Source organism: Lepisma saccharinum, chromosome 7 (genome assembly GCF_977018435.1).
Source record: "Lepisma saccharinum chromosome 7, izLepSacc3.1, whole genome shotgun sequence".
NCBI lineage: Eukaryota > Metazoa > Arthropoda > Insecta > Zygentoma > Lepismatidae > Lepisma > Lepisma saccharinum.
The window spans coordinates 14,430,677-14,453,303 of NC_139235.1; the positions used below are offsets into that span (position 1 = coordinate 14,430,677).

Consider the following 22,627-nt stretch of genomic DNA (forward strand, 5'->3'; position numbering starts at 1 on the left):
TCCCCCCTTCCAGAGGAAAGTGGCTGCGTGAAACTCTGCCCCTAAATCCTTTGATCCGAATTGTATCCCTTGCACACCTTCAAATCATTTGAAGTCGCAAGATGCTGCTGATCAAAGAATATTGTTTCTAGTAGCTGAATGCAAAATGTTTATTTTGTCTACATTATCCACAGCGGCGGCGATTGTGGAGGGGGCAAGAGGGGCAGTTGCCCCCCACTTTTCGCCACTTTTGCTCCCGCACTATGCTTAACATTATCTGCAAAGGTAAATATACTGTCTTTGACCCCTCAGTTTTGGCACCTTCCCCCCCCCCGGTTTTGGAACCCAATCGCCCCCACTGAATATCCACTGTGAACCAATACAGTACATTGTGGTACAGTCACCGACGCTTATGGGTTGTAACGATTCGATTGAAAGCCAACGGAATTATTACAACCCAAAAGTGTTCGTGACTGTAGTAGTTACATCACTTGATCTGTACTCTTGGAAACCTTTGCATGATAAAGTAAAAACTGTTTAAAACGAAGCCTGTGTTGTTAGCACATCGCGCTACGACGTCAGGGATCCAGAGTTCGAATCCCGGCCTGGGGATGTGTGTTCGTTGTTCGCCCCTTATTCAGTTCCATCTAATCATCACTCATGGCATCGCGATTGGCCAGAAAGCGAGATAAAATAATCAAATACTATAAGTTTTAAAACCCACCAACTCTGAATTGATTGATTGATTTTGTGTTTTAAGTCCACTTTATGCACAGTAAGGCTAATCGGGACTGGACCTACAGTTTAAAGTGGGATCCGCCACCATGGACGTCCGCAAGTTTTTTTTTCAGGGAGGGGCAAGGAAGGTATTTTTTCCAGGGGGAAAACAAGCCACATTTCCCCAATAATAGTGTTGTTTCCTCAAAAAAACATTGCTTAAATTTGCATTTATCATGTTCGTGCATTAATTAACACATATTATTGTGGCTGAAATGAAATTATATGTGTGAAATATATAATTTTTGGTTGACTTTCATTTTCCAGGGAGGGCCACGGCCCACTTACACCCCCTTCCGGACACCAATGTCCACCACCCATCAACTCTAAAAACATCTAACATCTAAAAATATCATGAAGTTTTCATTTTATTTTTCCCTAATTTCGGTGTTTTTTTACTGCAAATCGATGTTATTTCTCGCGGCCTAGGGCAAAATTCGGTGTTATTAATTTGAAAACGGTGTTATTTTTACATGCATTTTTACTGTTCCTTCTATGCTTCAAATTTTCACATTGTTTTGGAAAATCATAGTTTTAATGACAAAAAATATTATGGCTTACCTTTGTGAGAAATGACCAAATTTCTTCCATTTGGAAAACTATTTCATCTCATCAGCCGCTAAATATAAAGCGTTTATTGAATGATAACACCCAAATCCTTGAACACAATCATACACATCACATTTCCCTAACAATGCCAAAAATCCCTCTGCGACCGCAAAATATCGTTTTGTGTACACAGACACATAAACGCCCTTCCCCCTTCCGAAACACAACAGGTGCTTGCTTTTCCCTGAAAATTTTCCCGTTCCTGCGAAATTTCCCTTAGGAAGATTCCCCCTAAGCGAATTCTATTTCAGGACGAGGTTAAACACTGTCAGTCATGTCTGTGCCAAACATTCGCGTTACTTCGCGATTCCGAAACACGGAAGACTTGACTCCTTTACCTACCCAAATACATTTTCAACACTCTATTTTGCTTTCCTTAACTTTTCGGCGTTATCGTTAAAACGAAAACTTTACGTCCCTACTCATAGATTTTAACAGAATATAAGTTAACGGATATAATTCACAACCCTGTAGTTTCCATACGAGATACTAGATGGCACTAAGTTCCAACTTTAATAAGAATATAAACTTTTACAGGACACTGAGATACGCCCTTCTTATGTTAATTTTTTCACTTTCAAATTAGTAATTTCAAATTATATTTAACAGCTATTTCTGTTATAATTCTATTATATTTAAGTTCTAGTACATTTTATGCAAGATCCTGCAATGAATTTACATAACTTGGTACAGAAAATTATATTTTTATCGATATGGTTTCAATGGAAACTTTTTTTCACAAGGTGTTGTTTTCCTAAAGCATGATTTTAACGACTTTCAATGTATTAAAATAGTCATATTTGGGCATCGATTGATTTGGTGTTTTAAGTCCACTTTATGTACAGAAAGGCTAATCGGGACTGGACTTACAGTTTAAAGTGGGGTCCGAACCACCACCAGGTATCGAACCCGGGACCCCCTTGATTACAAGGCAAACGACGCTACCACTGCGCCATCGGGGAGGCCCTCATTTTTGGTCAGTTTGTTCATTTGCACTATGAATGTTTTCTTCATTATTTCCCGGTATGCAGTGACGGCGCCAGCCTGATATAAGTGGCGGGGGTGTGACTACAGATATCAGTTTCAAATTCTAGGGGGCAGACTAACATGAGCGTTACTTTGGGGGGGGGTGATAGAATCGAAAAGTTAATGTTGAGAAATCGTAAAAATGATTCCTTACTTTTTTGTTAGTTATTTCGTTGTTGGCATGATTTCAATGGCTGTAATTGTATCAAAATAGTAATTTTTGGTCAAGTTTGTTCATTTGGATTATAAATATTTTCTTTATATTTTCCCGACATGCAACAGGCCTCGGAAGGGAGTTTCTGCCCCTCCTCCCCTTTACGCTGGACTGTGGTGAAATATGTACTTGAACACACAAAATGCCACAATCCCGTTTTTTCGTTGCACTGTCTCACATTCTAAACTCGGTTCAATTCGACCAGACAAGTTTTGCACGATATATCGCCCCAGTCGAAGCAGCAGACTTTCGATACCTGATTTATGGCTTCATCCTGTATGTGGTTTCTACCCCACACTACTTTATCTCAGCTTTCGGCTCCTTATCTAGTGTTCTACTTTACCCCTACCAATCCATCTCCCTCTACACATGTTCTCGATGTGACACATTTACGACGTGTAGTCTGCGATCCACATATGTTGCGCTGAAACGCAACATGGGCTGTAAATCGCCAACTTTCCTTACTAGCTTTTTTCTTTGTGATACACACACGTGACCGCATGCCATGAATGAAATGACGACATATTCAGTGTTGCCAACCAAGTTACTTTTCCAACCAAAGGCTGGTGTTAAATTTTCGTACCTTGTCTATTCTAGACAAAGCAGAGAGGAGGGAACGAGTAGGATTTGCGTACATAAATAATAATTATTATTAGTAGTAGTAGTAGTATAATTAGTTGCTCCTGTGTGCCTTCATGGCAGGATGCACTGCCTTACCATACATTACCACTAGGGACATGGGCCTTCCCGATGTCTTGTGATACACCCTGTTGCCTTGAAATCAAGAAGTCCCGTGTTCGATCCCCGATGGAGGCACATTGCACAGTCTCAACTAGACTGCCTGAGTATAAAGTGAACTTATAGTAAACTTTCAAGCCTTAGAGACATGGTCTATGAATATTTGCAAATTGAAGTTATAACATGTTCAGAGGACATGTAATAAAGCTAATAAGATATGTGTATATTCAGTGGCGCAACTACTGGGGGGCATTGCCCCCCCAACCTTAAACGGAAGTCAATTCTAGGGGGAGCAAACATTGAAGTAAAGAAAACTAGACTAGCAGAATCTAAGAAAAATGAAATTATTTTTCACGTATTTCTTCCATTTTTTCTTCCAGACGGCCAAAGGCACCTGCAGAGAGGGCACAAAGGAACAATTGCCCCCCATTTCAAACTTTATACAAATAAAAATACTTTTCATAAAATTATCTTCTTCGCTTCGTTCCCAATATCTGCTTTTCTTGCAGTTTTGTCAAGTTCAGAGCCGTAAGTAAGGGGAGGCTGAGTCGACTCTGGGAGCCGGATGACCTAAATGAAAAAAAAATTAAAAGATAACAGATTATTTGCGAACAATTAAATCAACATTGTTTTCAGTTTTCGCAAATATAGATCACAGCAACACATTTTTCAAAATTGAATCGCTTCATATTAAGTTAAATTATAATTAGAAACTGTCCGGCAACATTCGTGGCAAGTCTATTCTTGGGATCATCGCCAGATTTGCCACACATGTGTTTATTCACTTGAGGAAGACCGTTTAAAACGGGAGAAATTTGACGCTAAAGGTCTAGAGCAGTGTTTCTCAACCGCCGGGTCGCGAGAGGTTCTTCTGAAGTTTGCGACTACAGCCTGAGCTGGCAACCTGGAAACATGACCTTCCGTTCGGGCACCACGTTCAATTTAGTTTGCGCAGCAAATTTCATTAACAAGTATTTTGCAGTGGAAATATTCTGATTAATTTGATATATTTCGGTATCCCAAGGCGAACATGCCAATGAAAATCAGCTTACCAAATTAATTTAATAATATTTGCCAGAGGAAACTCCAATAGACCCAGTCCGTGTCAACTAATTCAAACCAAATTTTATATTTGTCAAGAAGCCTATACATAACCGAATTATTAATCTCTATGATTATGCTATAATTTAATTAATTATTAATATTAAATTTCAAGTGAACATATTAATTAACGTATAACATTTCAAAATTAGATGTTTGCGAATAATATTGGGATCGGGGCATTTAAAAAACGAATTTACGGAATCGGGGTTTCACGAAGAGTGAGAACCACTGGTCTAGAGTTACTGACCTAAATCTGTTTGCTTCCCAAAAATAAGTCAAGTGGGCTCGCTTCTCTGTCAATTTTGACTAATCGCGGAGATGAGCATAAGTAATGATATGATGAATTGATGAAGGGACACTTATAAAGAACACCCATTCCCAGGCTGGGATTCCAACTAGGGACCCCTGGCGTCGTAACGCGTTGTGCTAACCACTTCGCCATGGAGGACGGCTCTGTAGGCCTGTGGCGTGTCCTGTCCATGTATTTGTGAATATCTTTCATCGCCATTCATCCTCATACCCTGTCTCTGGAGCAAGCGAACGAAAACAAGTCTCTGCGCAAGTAGTGACGCGTGACGACTCCACCAATGAACACGTGAGAGGGAACGGGATTGCGTGAAGGGGGAGCGATTGCGGTTACCAGCCTTTGAGCCGCACGTGCTGCTTCGCTATGCACGGCCTTGCTCCAGAGATAAGCGGAACAGGGTATGGCCAAAAGTAGCGGAAAAGCGAAGTCAAATAAAAATAGTAATCATCATGTTTGGTCAGGGTGACCATACGTCTCGTTTTGACCGGGACAGTCCCGTTTGAGAGGCGTGTCCCGGTTGTTCCGTCGATATTATTAGAAAGCCACTACTTGTCCCGTTTTATAAAAATCTAGGAGTTAGCTTGAAAACCAAGACTAAATTTCAGACACATTTCATGCTAAAAAAATATATTGTTTTGTTTTGGGTGTGTTTCGTTATTTGTATTGCAGTGAATAAGCATGGCCAAGAAGCGCACATGCAATTTCAATACGGAATTGCAACAAGACACAAACCAAATTGACAAATCTCGCGTTGCGTGTCAGATGCGTGGGGTAAGGTTTTCGAGGAGATTTATAAACGGTTGGTGAAGAATAAAGCTGCTATCAAGAAGATTGATTATTCTGATAAATACTTCTGGCACTCCTCAGCTTCAGCATAGGGCTGACATCAATGGTTGATCAGAAGGAACCAGAAATACTGCGTAAGTCACACCGAGATTATAATAATTAATACCTTTTGACAAATAATAATAATAATAATGACACTTTAATTATAACAATGATTTTATAATTAGGCCTAACCGATTTTTCAAGGGTAAACTGATCTCCATGGGATGTCCCGTTTTTGGGCCAAATTATTATGGTCACCCTATGTTTGGTGCCTCCAAGTTATAGTGCCTTTAATTTAAATTCGCCCAGTAGTGAAAAATATTGTTTCTGGCCTGGCAACACTGGACCGGACAACAATATAAAGCATATCGCTAAAGTTGGGAGGGAACAGAGACAGTATGAATCATGCTAAAGCCACTATGAGGCGCACGATTTGAAAGCAGCCATTGTCATGACCCACTCTCCTTCACGTGGAGATAGGGGCAGGTGTATGGATGGGCGGGCAGAAGTTTGATGAACGAACGCATAGCTAACGGACACACACACGTCGATGGGAGCCTTAGACAAAAAGAACCTGGTGATTTATTGCAAACATGGGGTGAGTTGGTGGCTGTTGATACGAAAACGTGTGCGATTTGCGTTTGGACTTTCGCGAATTCATAGTATTGAAACTTGATATGGTTCCAGTGCTCTAAGCACATTTTTGTGCAAATTTTAATGTGACGTAATACATTCGCAATCTTTGTATCTGAGGCTATGTTTTTTCTCTCTACTTTATATACATTTCGTCGCATTTTACCTCATGGGTTCCTAAGGATGCATGATGCAACAAGCACAATAATATCACCATGCTCAAGAGCGGCCGCGGAATTTTTTCTCTTGGGGGGGGGTCAGTGTCATAGAAACTTTATTATTATTATTATTACTAGTGTTTTAAGTCTACTTTATGCACAGTAAGGAGTGGCCGCGGTGGCTCAGTCGGTAACGCGTCTGACTACCATGCAAAAGGTCCCGGGTTCGATCCCCGGCCGGTTCAAATCCGGGAACTTTTCTAACGATGGAAGCTGCCCGGCGCCCACCCAGCGTCGAACAACATGGGTGCCTGGGGGGAACCCTGGGGGTAAATGCGGTAAGGGGCGTGATGCTGATCACATCACCCCCACTCATGACCGGATCAAGAAAGTGTGGGGCGTTACCCCCCCCATCCCCTATACGCCTTCATGGCGTGGTGCTAAGCACAGGGAAGCACTTTGCCTTTTTTTTATATTTTGTATATCTACTATATACAATTTGTATAACTGTATACTTAACATCAATTCATGTAGGACCAAAAGCTGTTTTTTATAGTTAGATACAGTATAAAATAGATTGGATTGGATTGATTTGTTGTTTTAAGTCCACTTTATGCACAGTAAGGTTAATTGGGACTGGACATACAGTTTAAATTGGCATCCGAACCACTATGTGCCTTCACTGGGTATCGAACCCGGGACCCCCTGATTACAAGGCGACGATGCAACCACTGCGCCACCGGGGAGGGACTACTAGTAGTAGTGGTTGTGCTATTATTCTTGTTATTATTTGTTATTATTATTATTTTTACTACTACTTATGTTTTTTTTTTTAAATTACACACATTTGTAATTTCCATATTCTGTATATCTACTATATACAATTTGCGTAACTGTATACTTAACATTAATTCATGTAGGACCAAAAGCTGTTTTTTATAGTTAGATAAAATCAGTGTAAAATAGACTGTAAGCTTAAATGTAACCCTATTTTTAATAATAATAGGGGTGACCGCGATTGGGTTCCAAAAGTGGAGAGGGGGGGAAAGGATATGGTTTAGAATAATGCGGGGGCAAAAGTGGTAAGAAGTGGGGGGCAACTGCCCCTCTCTACGCTCTCCCCAATCACCGCTACTGATATTGTTCGTTTAAAGGCCTTTTCATGCACAGATAGGTTAATCGGGACTGAACGTACAACGTACAATATACAGCTTCAACTACTGTGCTTCAACCAGAGTTGAGTTGAGTTGAGTTGGTGTTTTAAGTCCACTTTATGCACAGTAAGGCTAATCGGGACTGGACCTACAGTTTAAAGTGGGATCCGAACCACTTGTGCCTCCACCGGGTATCGAACCTGAGACCCCTTGATTACAAGGCGACGACGCTACCACTGCGCCATCGGGGAGGCTGCTTCAACCAGAAATTAAACCAGTGACCCCTTGATTGCATTGCGATAGCATAAAATCCTCCAGTTCGAGTCCGGTATGAACACATGCTGGAAAATTTTGTTGGAGCAGAATTCTTACTAGAACCATTTATATGGTTTAAATATATTTTTAGAATATTCAAAATTTAATACAGCTGAAATAATCACAAAAAAGCATTTTCCCAGCCTATTGCATAAGGTTAGTACATAATATATTCAAATATAATATTTTCTAAAGACTTTAAAATAAACAGCAATAACATCACGCTGTCCTTTGTTTAAGCAAGATTTATGCGACAATACAGCCCAGGTATGCAATGAAATGTTTTCCTTTTTAAAATAAGCAGGTTAGTATTTTTCTTAGTACTAATACGTGCTGACATGAATATGTAAATTAAGTAATAAAAACACCTGCCATGTTTTTACGTACTAGTCTTGCATAGGGCTAGTGCGTCTTTATTCTCGTGTTTCTTTTACGCCGTAGTATCTGCAAGTATAAATTAACTGTGTGGAAAGCAATAAAGAGGAGGAGGGATAAAAATTCTCAAAAAGAAAACACTGTTACGTGTGCTAATGGCTGCGGTAGTGCATAAAAGTGCTTTCTGTTTTTGCCTTCTATCCTTGTATAACACTTCCACTATCGTGTTATTTCTCCTTCTCTGTGCTATTCCTTCTCTCGCCCCTTTTTCTGCATCCCTTCTCTGTAATCCTCCCTCAGATAAGATACTCGGGAAACAATGAGAAAGAAATTTATTGATTTTTATTTATTTGCTTTATTTTACTTCCATTTTGTACCACTTTTGGCTAATTTGCGAAGATGGTGATGAACAGGGCCCAGGACTTTATGTCCTATAAAACTGTAAAATATGTATGTAATTATGTCATATAAATTGGAAAATATGTCATGAAAAATTACAAATATGTCGGGAAAATGCAGAAATATTCCCAGTATAGCCAAAAATATGCACAACAGTACTCTCAAATTTCTCCCATACCCGATAGAGTAGAGTAGGGGCTGTAATGTACCGAATGTTATTTTTACTTTTGACTCATTTTTGTGAAAAGCGAAAAAGGTGAAGAAATGAAAACGAAACTTCTTTAGTTTCCGTGCAACAATGAAAGAGAACATTTTTCCTCAATAATGTTTGCATGGCTTTCAATTGTCGGCGGGATAAAAAAATGAATCAGGGAAAAATGCGCCCGGGAAAAATGCGCTCTCGCAATAAAAGTGGGAAAAATGCGCCCTCCTAAGAGTAACCACATTAGAAAGTGGGAAAAATGCGCCCAGCACACATGACCTTCACCAACTAATCCATTGAAGGGTTGGAATTCCCGGTTATCTAACTCTGTTCATTTGCTTGCTTCTATCGCAATAATCCCCCGCGAGGACGTTGAAGATAGGTGGCTCCATATCCATAGTACGGCGCCAGCAGGAGAGAAACTGACAGCGTTTCTTGACTACTTTGTACAATAATGGCTGCAAAATCCAAATCTACCAGTTGATGTGTGGCACTGGAGATGCAAAGCACCGCACGAACAATGCTGTCGAAGGGTGGAACAAAAAGCTGCTTGAGAAAGTTCGACTTCATCCCAACTTCTACACCCTTCTGAAGACGCTGAAGAAGGAAGCGGAATACAGCGGATATAAATATGACAGGGCTAGAATCGGTTTGGAAGGAACGAAGAGGATGAACAGATTAGCAAAATTTTACACACTTACAAAACAAGCACACCCAAGGACCTTACGAAGTGCCTCAGAAGTCTGGCGTACATCCAAAAAATAGAGCAAAAGATCGTCAACGGAGGTCACAAGAAATGGAAATACAAATGTAAATAAAAACTTCAATCAAATAAAATAAAAGTTACAAAAGTAAAATAAAAAAAAACAATATGACAAAGGACATCATCATCTCCAGCTTCTAAACACGCCAGAAAAGATAATATTTTTACTGTACTTTTTAAAAAAATATCTTTCCTGACAGTCCCAATCCAGTGTTAAGTGTGAGGGGAAGCCGCGTAAAGGTTGTTTTAATTAACATATTATCATATTGGTGAAGGTCGTGTGTGCTGGGCGCATTTTTCCCACTTTTCATTGTGGTTACTCTGGGGAGGGCGCATTTTTCCCACTTTTATTGCGAGAGCGCACTTTTCCCGGGCGCATTTTTCCCGACACCAAAAAAATGGGGGTATTTTTGTTCTGTACTAAGAAAGGACTGCACCTCTCTTCCTCCGTAATTTCCATATCCTGCCATCGACAATATGAACTATCCGTTGTGCTAAAGCTATGAAGAAAAAATATGAATATGTGCGAGAGAACTACGAAATTATATAGAAATATGTCTTATTACAACAAAATTGAAGAAATATGTTGTAAGAAAGCGAAATTTGTGAAATATGTCAAAATATGCTTTGTCTATTTCGGCTGATTTTCATCAGATATGTAAAGATCTCACCCCATCCGAAGCCAAATCAAAAATATGTTATAACATAAAGTCCCGGGCCATCTGATGATATGATCAAGTTGATGAATGGACACTCATAAACATCCATGCCCAGGCCAGGATTCGAACCCAGAACTCCTGGCGTCGTAGCGAGATCTGCTAACCAATCCGCCACGCGGCCCGGCAAAGAGATAGAAACAAAATAAACTCTACAAAGAGAGAGAAATAAAAACTCGAGGAGATGAGAGAGAAAGAGAACACTACAATCAATATGAGAGGTAGGAAGAAAGAAAATAAACTAGGAAAAAGAGAGAGAGAAAAAAAACTACGCACAGAAAGTGGTAGAGAGAGATATAAAAGAAACTGTACAGGGAGGGAGAAAGAAATAAAATAAGATAGTCGAGGAAAAGAGAAATAAAGAGAAAACTACAATGGGAGAGGACGGAAGAAAGAGAAGAAACGAGAAAAAGAGAGGGAGAGGGAAAGAAACTGCACAGAGAAAGTGGTAGAAGGGAGATAAAATAAACTGTACAGGGAGAGAGAAAGAAATAAAATATGAGAGTCGAGGAAAAGAGAGATAAAGAGAAAACTACAATGGGAGAGGACGGAAGAAAGAGAAGAAACGAGAAAAAAGAGAGGGAGAGGGAAAGAAACTGCACAGAGAAAGTTGTGAGAGAAATAAAAAGAAATTGTACAGGGAGAGAAAAAGAAATAAAATAAGAGTCGAGGAAAAGAGAGATAAAGAGAAAACTACAATGGGAAAAGAAGAAAGAAAGAAAAGAAACGAGAAAATAGCGACAGAAAAAAAACACTGCACACAGAAAGTGGTAGAGAGAGAAATAAAATAAACTATACAAAGGGAAAGAGGGAGAGAAAACGAAAATGAGATAGAAATTTTAAAAGCTCTAGTAAGAAAGAAAGCGTGGTAAGAAAATCATGTAGAAATAAAGGCAGAAAATTGAATTCCTTTATTTTACTTCGCTTCTTGTGCCACTTTTGGCTAATTTGCGAAAATGGGGATGATATGATGAAACATCCCTGGCCAGGCCAGGATTCGAACCCGGGACCCCTGGCGTCATAGCGCGATGTGGTAACCACTCCGCCACGGGGGCCGGCTCAAGGCAGAAAAGAAAGGGGTAAAATACTAAGAGAAATTAATAACACGAAATAGAATAAGCAAGAATAGCCGTTTTTAGAGACAGAAAGAAAATCGAATAGGTATGAGGAATAGATGTACAAGAAAGACATTTATTATAAGCATCCATTTCTTCCACAATCCAGAGGGATGTCAAACGTCCATAAAGGATGTTGGCTAAGGAGTAACGCCTTAGGTGGTCCTCAATTTGCAACCTAGACGACTTGAATTTCACTTTACACAATCTGTCGAAATCCTCCGTTCCGAGAAACGCCGCTTAATAGAGGGGACGAAGCATTTCTTTAGGTCAAGGCGGGCGCTCCCCCCTCGCTCCAGACGCGCAAATATTTAACGCAGGATGTGTGGATGGAGAGCGCTACGTGGGATCTCGCGTTACATGATGGAGAGTCCTGTCCGTGGAAGAAAACCCGCGATGCATCTTGGGAGGACACACACACGTCCGACCGCCCACTCTCGCACGCGAAAGGACACACATGTGCATGACAAGTTGTCCACATATTTAGTAAGCGGATCGGAAAATTGGGGCTTGCGTCAGAGTACCTCGCCGGGGGCCGATTTGGTCGCATGTTGAGGTTCGTTGAGAGACGTGGCGCATAGCGTCAAGAGACCCTGATTGTGGAGGGCGCTGAACGAGCGATAACAACAAACCACAACAAAACATTGTCGTTGTGGCCATGGACGTCCGCAAGGGGAGGAGGGGCAACGGGGGCAACCCCCCTCGGAAAAAAAAATGTACATAATCCACACATATAATTTGGAACAAGTGTTCTCGGGTTACCAACCATGTTAAGTCGATGTTACCTGGCTGGTATTCCGAGAAACCTTGTTCGAATCACGTCGACAGGAAAGCTACAATTCCTACACATAATTTCATTTCAGTCAAAGTAACATAGGTTAATTATTGAAACTGCGTTGCAGGAACATGAAAACTTGAAACTGAAAATACTATTATGAAGGAAAATGTGTCTCGTTTGCCTCGCCTTGGGGGGGGGGGAATACGTAGTTGGCCCCCCTCCCCTTGGAAAGCATCCTGCGGACGTCCACGAGTGGATCCCGGGTTCGAACGCATGGATGTTCTTTGTGAGTGTTCCTTCATCAGCTTCATCATATCATCACTAGGCTTCGGATAGTTATGCATTTTGCATAGGCTATAGCATATGCAAATGCATATTTTCAGTGTCTTCAGGATATATTGCATATTTTACCGATTTTTTCTTACAAATGCATATCCTGTTCTTTCTGTCTGAAAATTTGTAGTTTCTTTTCCTTTGGAGCAATTCAGAAACATGATTCAGTATGTGTTCGCGACGAATTCTGGTTACAAGCTCCTAAAGGACATTTGCTCTATTCATGAAGGGAAACAAAATGTGGACGGTATTCCAAGTGAACTGCAAGTTTCCGATTTGTTGAAATTACAACATGCGCCTATAGTTTCAGAGTATAAAAGTATTCTCGTGGATAACAGGCATAAATTTACTTTTCAGCATCTGAAACAATACGTAGTTTTTAAGTGTAATAGTAAGTAACCTTTCATGCTAAGTAGAATGAGAGACAGCTGGTGGTTCCACCTTCTGTTAATCGTGACGTTCAGTGAAGTCAGAAACAGTTAGTGGACTTATGATAATGATAACAGAAACCATATGTAAAATATGGTCAATTGTCAGTAAGGTAAGCCAAACCATTTTTTTTACTTATGTAAACAGTGGAATTAATAAATAGTTACAAACTTTGGCTACATTTTCTGAGTTTGATGTAAATTTTTAAAATTTTAAATGCATATTTTGATCATTTAAAGAGCATATTTCGAGCATTTTAAGACCATATTTGCATGCATATTAAAAGGTTTCTTAGTGCATAACTATCCGAAGTCTAATAATCACCCATGCTCATCGTCGCGATTAATCAAAAGTGTCAGAAAGCGAAGTAAAATAAACCAAATCAATCAATGTATCAAAACATTGTCGGAAAAAGGTCAAACGTCACGCTTCCTATTCAAGAAAATCTACTTTATACTTAGGTTAATCGGGACTGGCCCTACTGTCGAAATTGGATCCGAAACACTACACAGCCAACCTCCATGGTGGAATGGTTACTTCATGTTTGTTTGTTTCTGAATACCACTAAAGCATAACCAAACAGGTTTTGTTGATTCAAAGAAATCAGTTTCTTCCGTGTATGTCTCTCTACCGGGGATCGAACCCTGGACCCCTTGAATACAAGGCGACAGCGTTACCACTACGCCATCGGGAAGACGGGCTAATGCTATTCCCCATGTGCCAATTTGCCCCTATGTTAAAAACGATTCATGCCCGTTTCGCCCATTCCCTTTTCACCCAGTACCGAAGAACTTGTTTTATTGGCCCAAGTGATAACACGCGCCAGAACGGAAGTACCGTTTCGCCCGTTGCCGCTTCGCTCAGAGGGAAATGTGAAAGAGAAAAATCCCAATCGTGTAGTGCCACGTGTCCTTTCTCTGGAAATGCAACGAAGGATGTCGCGCAACTATTGCGTTTGCTAACCTAACCTGATATTGTGTTTGTACTGTGTATTCTTATGTACAGTCACGGACACTTCTGGGTTGTAACGACCCTATTGAAGAACCATTGAAGCAAGCCCTCGATGTCTGACCACCAAGCGCCTTGTGAGTAGACAACCCAACAAACATTGCAATTCTGCGGCTTGTATACCAGTCACGGATATACATCTCAGTAAATTGAGCAGTGATGGATGCGAAATAGAAATACGAGATTAAGATTGTCGAACGTAATGTCTCGTGTTCTCGACATAGAATGACACTCGGTCCACGTTATGTTCCATTATTTAATGTTGTTTCGGAACGAACTTGACGGACTTGCTTTACATTTTTACTGCTTGCATTACTGCAAAGTTATAACTATATTAATGCCCAGAATAACATCCGACACACGTGCACACCACAATTCTCACACACGTGAAAACAAACACACAAAGCTAAATTTTAACTTTCAAATGAATGTCCCAAGAACAGTAAATGAAAAGCACGATATGTGAAACATGGGATTTTTCACAGTAAGAATGCATCTGTTTTTGACGTAGGATGTCTCTGTTACTAGACAATGAAACAATTATGAGAGAAATGAAGGCGCATTTTGTTCTTCAGGTGTTCAGAAAGGATACAGACTGATTGGGACAAAGAGAATGTAGTTATTGCTAGAGTGTTGGACAGCGTACAGAACTTTTATCCGCGAGACCTAGAATCGATCCCGAATACGGTCAAATTTCTTTCTTCTTTCATATCAGTGAAGAAGTGTGTAATATCGATTTCCTGGCATTTTTACGAAAGGTAACACATCAAATTTGATCCTTTAATCTGTCCCTTCATTCTTCTCATAGGTCCTCTATCACAAAAGGATATAGAGGTTCTCTAGTAACGAAGCGAAGGATAACATATCGAGAAAGTCCCGTAGCTACGATTCTCTGCTCACTTACACCTGTCTGGTTTATTTGCTTTGTCTGTTCAAACCAACCAACGAAACACCATGAATCAAACTAAAATACACATGCAAACGGCAACATAATCTCTTTGAAACATGCCTCACATTGAAGGTCCCAGACTCGAGTTCTGGTTTTTGTGCGTGGGCGTTTATTTTTGTGTATCCTTTCAGCACATACGTCTAAACAGCATTCATCAACACCGTCGCGATTAGCCTAAGAAGATACCAAAGTGACAGACAGACATGGGAAAAGAGGGAGAACATGACAATACATTAGACTCCTTCAAAAAAAAACTTTGCTTTCAGTCGGTTACTTGCGAGAGCCCTTCATGTTCTTAAGTTGGTGTGTTGGTTATCGTGTCAGACTATGGCGCGGTCAACTTGAGTTCGATTCCTGCGGGAGGTCAAACTTTTTTTTTTTTTGTAAAATCTATCCCACTTAATACATACATAGTTTATTTTCCAAAACGTTTGAAATGTATGGCCGTGTGTGAGTAACATAAAAATTACAAAGATGAATAATGCCAAGCAGATGCATTGTTCCAAAACACGTGAATTAATTCCACGTTAACAATGTTTATCTCTATGTGGTTGAACAGCACAATTATTTATTAACAAATAACATACAACCACAATTGACCACTAAGCCATCGGGGAGGCTTTCTTAGAAAATTAGATTCACCATACATGCCTACTCCGGGACTCGAAGCAATAACTTTCGACGAGACGATTAATAACGAGCATAAAACACAATTAATAAGTAATAAAATTCAAGGAAATCATAATTACATGAACATTATGAAGAAAGAAGAAAAATCAGAAATGAAAAAGAGGTTACAAAAGAAGGAAAATCAGCAGTACAGTTACCGAATTTAGTAACACTATGTAATATATACAGCGCAATTTTAATACACTCATTTTAGCGTTTTGTAAAATTAATTACAAAAGTTTTCATTTTCAAAGAATAGTTAACGAGTACTAGAAAATTCTGCTTAATGTCAATTGAATAATGTCATTCGAACTGCACCTTGCACAAAACTGTTGTATAAAATAGCGAATTGCGACACTACTAAGGGAGATGAATGTACATTTACGGAAAGTAGACTATTAAGATAACAGTCGATGAAAAACCAAGTAAATTTAAGGACAAATAGAAAGCGACAAGGCTCAAGAGAGAAAATCAATATGACAAACAAAAAAGTTGATTGAAAATAAGCTAGAGAAAATCTATTAGCACTGCCACAAAAGCCAAGGGAAGAAAGAATTTCTCAGTCTTCGTTTCCGCCAGAGAACGCCCACCAAGAAGCCTTTCAGTCACTTGTATTACCAATTCGCCACGGACGATTGCAGCGACATTCCAAATGCCGTGTCTGTTTCTCAAAGCTGAATTCTATTGCCAATATTTCTACAGCCCAGCTGAAATTACGGGCACGCAGCCAGTTAAAGAAACCCATTTACATCCGCCGAATAGTAATTCTATTACATCTTCTCGGTAAATCAAAGATATGAAGTTCTCTTCGGCTTTTTCTTTCGCCCTGCATACTCGCAGTCAGTGTTGCCAACTCAACGAAGCCGTCAGTGTTACCAGTTGCAACGAATAGCTTAAATGTGCCCAAATTAGAGCCAAGAAAACACTGTCAAAGAGCTTGATGTTTAGAAGGTTCGACTTATATCGTACTTAGATCTGCATGCCTAAATTGGAATTAAATTTCAAGAAAATGTTTTAGGAAACATATTTTGATATGCCCCATCGTACTCGACTGGGCGACAAGGAACGAATTGAAATCAGAAGCACTTATTAATAATACAGTTTGAATATTGCAATCTTACAAGGAAGAATTTTCAATTTCAGGTTAAATAAACTCAAAATTCTTCTTGCCGGCCCCCGTGGCGAAGTGGTTACTACATCGCGCTACGACGCCAGGGGTCTCGGTTTCGAATCCCGGCCTGGGCATGGATGAGTGTCCCTTCACCAACTTCATCATGAAGGTTTTTAACCTATTTTTTTCCTTTGCAGGTAAATCAGAAATAGTAACAAGTTTCATTAAGAAACGCAACAACAGGTGAAGTTTTATACTGCCTTAAATAACCTATTTTGCTTGTTAGAACCTATTTTAGCTTTTTGTTCTTAAATCAAACCTTTTTTAGGTGTTTACATATATTTTTAGGCTTTGCATGATTTTTATATCACACAGAGACATTTGCTCGGTTTGGCGATGAAAAAATTCAATGAATAACGTGTTTGACACATACACCCTGTCAAATTCCCTCCCTCCAATCCCGGAATTCAAGGACCCCTTGAGTAGCCATCCTGGTATTGTGCAGCAAATTACACATACGTAATTCATTCTTCATATTAACAAGTAATTTCTGCTAGCATCACATTATCATTATTTATGGATAGTTTTGAAAACGATGTATTGTATACAAATTAAAATTAGGCTAGAATTTTTTTTTTGCTATACGTACCTAATAAAATTTCTGTTAGAAATATTATTAGGTACGTATAGCAAAAAAAATAATTTTTGTTTTGAAATTTTGTTTTTAACGATTTTTCAGGAATTTTGAACCATTTTAAGTTTTTTGGAACCTACTTCAGGTTTTTTCGAGCCTAATTTACGATTTCTAGAACCTATTTTAGTATTTTTAGAACCTATTTTAGTATTTTTAGAGCCTATTCTAGTATTTTTAGAACCTATTTTAGTATTTTTAGAACCTATTTTAGGATTTTTAGAACCTATTTTAGGATTTTTAGAACCTATTTTGGTATTTTAGAACCTATTTTAGGATTTTAGAACCTATTTTAGGTTTTTAGAGCCTATTTTAGTATTTTAGAACCTATTTTAGGATTTTTAGAGCCTATTTTAGTATTTTTAGAACCTATTTTAGGATTTTTAGAACCTATTTTAGTATTTTTAGAGCCTATTTTAGTATTTTTAGAACCTATTTTAAGATTTTTAGAGCCTATTTTAGGAACCTAAAAGCACCCATTTTAGAACCTAAAAATTCGAGGTCTAGTCATCACTCATCCCCATCGCAAATTACCCAAAAGTGGCACAAAAAGCTAAGTAAAATAAAGCAAATCAATCAATCCAAATTCTTCTTAAAGCTCCAAAATGTTGATCCGTCTTGGTGTGGTGAACTTGAGTCTGATGTGCCCCCCCCCCCGCCAATGTGTGTTCCTTCGAAAAATTCATCTGATCATCATCATTCATCATCATCATCGTCACAATTAGCCTAATCATATAATTTCAAGTGGAATCTGCAGTACCGATCACAAGGTAACAGTGTTAGATATTACAAGACCTCGAATTTTAGGTTAAGAAAAGTATACTTTTCCCTCCTCGCGTGTAAATATGATATAAAAAGTTACGTCAGCGTTTCACTGAAAACCACTGATAAAGTTTTTATGGCGACTAAAATCAGGGGCAGAAAAATAGAGGGCGCCGGTCGCCATGATTACTAAAATTTCCATTACTTTTTTTTAAATGACGAATACAGAGTTTTCTTAATGTTATGTGTGTTTTCTTTATCACGTGTACCATTAAATCAGAATAATAATTATGGGATTATAAATGTTTGGACTGTTGCTACCCTAATTTTAAAATTTGCAGCAATGGCACCAATAGGGTCACATATTAGAATGTATTGCATAGTTATTCATGCGCAAGGGCGTCCGGAAGGGGGGACAAGGGGGCCGTGACCCGCCTGGAAAATGAAAGTCAACCAAAAATTATATATTTTTGACATATAATTCCATTTCAGCCACAATAATATGTGTTAATTATTGCATGAATATGATATTCAAATTTAAGTAATGTTTTCTGAGGGAACAACAATATTATTTGGGAAAATGTGTCTTGTTTGCCACCCCCTGCAAAAAAAAAATACATTACTTGCCCCTCCCTGCAAAAAATCTTGCGGACGTCAATGTTCATGCTGTTACCAGTACAATAATTATTTTTTTCTAATCCAATCTTGTATTAATAAGTAAATTAAATATTTTAAGATCACATTTTGTAACTTATCTTAGATTAATTGGTTTCTTAGACGACACTTGCAAAAAAAAACAAAAAAAAACTGGCTCCTGTTTATGATTTATTTTTTTATTTGCTTTATTTACTTCGCTTTTCTGCCACTTCTGGCTAATTTGCGAAGATGAGGATAAGTGAATATAATAAAATTGATGAATGGACACTCACAAGCATCCATGCCCAGCCCGCGATTCGAACTCGGGACCCCCGGCGTCGTAGCGCGATGTGCTAACCACTCCACCACAGGGGCCGGCAAAACTTTCTCTTGAGAAAAAGTTGTTGGTACCTGAATTTTTTTTTTTTAGTTCTTCCTACCCTTGAATTAAATAACCTATTTTGCTTATCGAACCTATTGTAGATTTGTACGCAAATCTAACCCTGCTCATAGAAACGCCCTGTATAACAATTTCAAGAGGGGACGATATACCATAAGTAAGGTATTATGGAATGTACGGAGGGGTAATATGCCGTAATTAATTCCCATTGTGTTTCGTCGCCATTGAGGGTGGGTGGAGGAAAAATTCTACAATGAAGGGGAAATTTCACAATGGACTTAATCTGTTGTATTTTATCCGGGGGGGGGGGGCATTTGACTTTTTCCGGCAATTCTTAAATTAGAAGCCAACGGTAAGTTGACACACCAGCAACTTTCACTACTGAAAGATGTGAATGGAAGAATTTTAACTGTACCTGCGAAAGTTGGAGAAATAGTGAGGGAAAAGTTAGTCAGTGTTGACTAAAATCCTAGTCAGAGTGTTTTGCGAGCTATTGATGAAGTAATGGCTAAAGAGGAAGAAAAGTTTCCTGAAGAAGTGAAAGTGAAAATTATTTCAGCAATCAAATTTGCACCACTCACCAGTGTTTCTGTTGAAATATAATTTTCAGCACAAAAGATGATGCTCACAGACAAAAGGCGAATATTGACAAATTATATTAACAATTCACTTTTGCTTACAGCACAAGTATTACAATAATTATTGTAATTAGTGGATAATTTTGATAATGATGCATAAAAATGAAAATTTGGCTAGTGAATATTTGGTTATTTAATCCAATTAAATTTTGTACGTTTCTTTTGAAATTTCGCTTTTAGTGATTTGTGTTTTTTGTTATTCAACGTCACTTTTCCGCCACTTTTGGCTAATCGGCACTATGAGGATGAATATGTTAAAAAAATATGAATGGACACTCAACAGAGAATACCCATGCGCAGGCCGGGATTCGAACCCGCTACCCCCTAGCATCGTAGCATGCTGTGCAAACTATTCCATCACGGAGGTTGGCACAACAGAACCGAGAACGCTAATCATTCTTGTACGCGGGAGATTACAGCTATATTTTTACATGCGATATGTCACCGGTCTTCTGCATTCTTTTAGAGACTGTCGTTATATTCGGAGATCCAACTTTAATATCACTTAAGATGCACTTTCAAAAGCTTTGATACAATGTAACAGTAGATCTTTGACCAATGGAATGTTAATTAATTATGTTTTTGTATGTCTGCATTACTACTTTTAACGCTTGAATAAACTAACAGTGCCAAAAAGTCGAGGACCCAAAATAGTTTCAATGCAATTCTCGGAATTCGAAGCCAGAACGTATATATTATATAATGGATTGTGTGCCTGATTGCCTGGTAATGAAGTTATAACGGGTTGGATGCTTGTGGGATTGCTTCTACCACAGATGAGCACCACAGCAGAACGGGACTTGAGTTACCTCCATGACCACTGGAGGTCTCAGATTCGAGTCCCGGCCTGAATATTTGTGAATTTCATCCGATCGCAAATCATACTCATCGTCGCGGTTAGCCAAAAGTGCCTGAAAAGCGACGCAAATAACAAAAACATAACAAAATACAACAGAACTGGATTTTTAAAAAATAATAAACTCGTTCAATGGCATTATCCCTGAAGGTACGGTAACCTTCGTTCATAAGCTTATTATTGACAAAATCTCCTAACTACCTTCATGTCAATAGGATGTGGTAAAGGGTACATACATAGGGCATCGCCGATGACGAAGTGGTAGCTTCGTCGCCTTGTAATCAAGGGTTCGATACCCGGTATAGAGGCACATAGTGGTTCGGATCCTACTTTCAGCTGTAGGTCCAGTCCCGATTAGCCTTACTGTGCCTAAAGTGGACTTAAACACCAACTCAGCTCAACTCAGGGTACACACATGTGTGCTCTTGCTCTGGAGGTAAATTTGCGTAGATTAGGAGTCAAGTTCCAGGGTTTGAGACCCGGCTTTGGCATGGGTGTTCGTGTCCCTTCATTAATTACACACAATCATCACTCTTCCTCATGGTCGCGACTACCCAAAAGTGACAGCAAAGTGCCGCTAAATAACAAGAAGTACAAATACGATTTGCAGTCAAAATAAGTTAGCGAGACTTACAAGTATGTGTGGATGTTTATCTGTATTTGTTTCTTGTAAGCTTCATCATTCTTCCTCATCGTCACGATTATTCTAGAAGCGTTGAACAAGTTTTGTTTTTCTATATTAAAGGCAAAAATGTTTCGTACGTTAAAGCTATTATGGTCAAGTTGGGTTGGGACGTACGGTTTTGATGCGACGACCGAACGACGAATTGCGCCACTCCCGAGATAGATTAATTCCCACAATTAATATGGGTGAGTTAGCGTTGAAGGTATTTTCTTTCTTCAGCTAATAGGGAAACACAACCCCCTTAATTTGATTGATTGATCTGGTTTACTTCGCTTTTTTGCCACTTTTGGCTAATCGCGAAGATTTGAATGAGTGATGATATGTTAAAGTTGATGAAGGAACACACACAACGAACACAGTGTCCGGACTGGGATACGAACCCGGGACCACTGGCGTCGTGCTGACCACTCCGCCACTGACGTCAGACCTCTTAATTTGAATCAGTTAATAGGATAATGCTTCTCTGTTTACCTGGAACTAATTCCCCACTGAGCAAATGTTTTCGTACATGAGTGGTTAGTGAATGCTCTTTCAGTACAAACTTTGATAAGCTATGTTGATTAATAATTGAACTGTACTAAATTACTTACTAACCCAGTGCATTGCAACACACCCTCAAGGCATTTAGGCGATGTGGAAGTAGGGAACCACACAATCTCGGCCATTTGTGCAAGGGGCGTGATTAGCACCTCGCTCCACTGACCGCCGTTACTCAGACCGGGAAACGAGCTTGGGTCTCCCGTGTGGCGGTCAAAAGCCTAAAGCACAAGACCATCGTAGCAATATATAGCCTATGCACACATGAAGATAAGTTCATTAAACATAAAATGGAAAAATACATCTAAGGAATAACATTATGGCACATTACATATAAAGTTGGACTGTATAAGGACAGGGAAGGACGCCTTCGTGGATACGAAAGTCAAGCAAGCGCCAGTGCCTCGTTAGCCACCGCCGACAATGGAAAACGACCAATGGAAGCATGTTAAATTTCACAGATACTCATTAAAGTCTTGAATTCGTGCGGAATGTTGGTGGTAAAATTATTCATCTGATTTAACAATTAGGTATGTGTACTGCAAATAAATATGCGCTTGAGTTGTAGGCTCGTGGTCGCCTTTGGTTTGTTAATTCTGGCATTGGTCGGTCCATAGATGTGACTATTGTGTCAAATTACGTTGCAAAACTAACTATAGTAACGTGGTTAAGTTATACAGTAAAACCTCGTTATTCCGGGCCCCGATAAGCCGGACTTTGCTTAATCCGGACA

The 22,627-nt window shown here is 39.3% G+C and overlaps 1 protein-coding gene across 2 annotated transcripts in view; it reads right to left on the reverse strand.

Annotated features, from left to right (window-relative positions):
* Positions 1-22,627, reverse strand: part of Nox (NADPH oxidase) — a 390,569-nt gene that overhangs the window by 366,512 nt on the left and 1,430 nt on the right. The window lies entirely within an intron of this gene.